Here is a 2,521-nt window from a genome sequence, read left to right on the forward strand (position 1 = left end):
CTAGAACGTTTCTTGTTATATTTTTTATTAGTACTTGACGATAGGAATCAACAAGACATAAATACTTTTCAACACTACTATAGAGTGGCAGGTCAACATCTTTTTAAGGTTTTTGTTTCACTTCTTTTTTGCTAATTTTGTGACCTATCCTGACTTGACCTAATTTTATAAAACTGACCTAAATTGAGTTTTCAACTATAAAAATAAATAGCTCCGAACCTGAAAGACATATCTCTCTTCTTTATATCTTATCTATTATCCTAAAAACCGTATCTTAATTACAAAGTCCAGCAAATAAGAATTAATTTAATTGGCAAGAATTCAAATTTTCTGCCAAAAATAAGGGCATCTTGAAAAATTGTTTTTAGCACTAGGAGGAAATAAAATCAAAGCATTTCTAATTAAAGAGCCTTGTACGTACGAACCTGTCTATTCGATTTCTTTGGTTATCTTGGACTTTTTGACAGGTTATCAAATTCTGTTGAATTACAATTCTGAAGTGCTGATATACAGCAAATTTTGTGTCCTAGAACGAAAAAAAAATTTTTATAACGCTTCGAAAAGAGAGAGACAAAGGTTCATTTTTCAAACAGTTCGTGGTAACGAACTGTAGTAAGGAGCGACCCCACTCAATAGTAACCGAAACTCTAAAAAATGGAAAGTTGATACCAATAGTTACATAAAAAAAATCGCATTTTAATGCTGATTTTGAATATATAAGTTTCATCAAGTTTAGTCTTATTCATCAAAAGTTACGAGCCTGAGAAAAGTTGCCGTGTTTTAGAAGATAGGGGGGAAAACCCCCAAAAAGTCATCATCTTACATCAATCTTAACGAAAATTGCACCATCAGATTCAGCGTATCAGAAAACCCTGAAGTCGAAGTTTCAAGCTCCTATCTACAGAAATGTGGAATTTTGCATTTTTTGCCAGAAGACGGATCACGGATGCGTGTTTATTTCTTCTTTTTTTTTCTTGTTTGTATTTTTTTCCCAGGGGTGATCGTATCGAATCAGTTGTGCTAGAATGTTGCGAAAGGGGTCATTCTATCGGAAATTAAAAGTTTTAGTGCCCTTTTTAACTGACCAAAAAAATGGAGGGCACCTAGGCCCCCTCCCACGCCCTTTTTTCCCAAAGTCACCGGATCAAAATTCTGAGATAGCCATTTTATTCACCATATTTGAAAAACCTATTAACTATGTCTTTGGGGCCGACTTACTCCCCCACAGTCCCCAAGGGAGGGGCTGCAAGTTACAAACTTCGACTAGTGTTTACGCATAGTAGCCTAATGGTTATTGGGAAGTGTGCAGACGTTTTCACAGGGATTTTTTTGGTTTGGGGGCGGGGAAGAAGTTGAACGAGGGTTACGTGAGAGGATTTTTCCATGGAGGAATTTGTCATGGGGGAAGAGAATTTCAATGAAAAGGTCGCAGGATTTTCTAGCATTGTAAAAAAAAAATGAAAAATAAATATGAAAAGTTTTTTTCATCTGAAAGTAAAATGCAGCATTAAAACTCAAAACATACATAAATTATTATACATTTGAGGGGTTCACCTCCTCGTAATACCTCGCTCTTTACACTAAAGTATTTTTAGTAATTTCAACTATTTATTCTACGGCCTTTGTGATTTAGGGGTCATTCTTAAGGAATCGGGACAAAATTTAAGCTTTAGTGTAAAGAGCAAGGTATTGACGAAGGGGTGAACCCCCTCATATACGTAATAAAAACATACGAATATAGAAGTTCCCTACGTAAGTCAATTCGTAAGTTACTCATGTTTTTTACTAATGAAAACGTTCGTAAAAAGTTAAAAGTTCTAGTTGCCTTTTTAAGTGACCAAAAAATGGAGGGCAACTAAGCCCCCCCCCCTACTTTTTCCTCAAAATCTTCCGATTAAAACTATGAGAAAGCCATTTAGTGAAAAAACATTAATAAGCAAATTTAGTTTTAATTATTTACGTGCGGAGAGTCAAAATCAAAACATGCATTAATTCAAAAACGTTCAGAAATTAAATAAAAAAAAAAACAAGTTTTTATAACTGAAAGTAAGGAGCGACATTAAAATTTAAACAAACAGAAATTATTCCGTATAACAAAGGGGTTGTTCCCTCCTCAACACCTCGCTCTTTACGCTAAAGTTTTTTTATGGTTTTAAAAAGTAGATTTGTGACAAATAGTCAAACTTTAGCGTTAAGAGTGAGGTGTTGAGGAGAGGACAATGCCTTTACTATATGGAATAAATTCTGTTCATTTTAAGTTACACCACAATGAATTTGCGATGTTTTTTAGGTTAAGGTATAACTTATATCTTTTTTTCTAAATTTATTCAAAATGAAAATCATATAGCTATATATGGGCACGAACTCAATAAAGAACGTAGCTGAGTAGTGCGCTACCATATATAAGAAAGTAAGAGAGTATGGCAATGGACTTTACGGACCCTACCGTTGGTGCTGATCACCGTTTCATGGCCCTTCAGATAGGAAGAGAAAATCTTGAGCCCACCCATCCTGGGGTTTC

This window comes from Artemia franciscana, chromosome 19 (genome assembly GCF_032884065.1).
Source record: "Artemia franciscana chromosome 19, ASM3288406v1, whole genome shotgun sequence".
NCBI lineage: Eukaryota > Metazoa > Arthropoda > Branchiopoda > Anostraca > Artemiidae > Artemia > Artemia franciscana.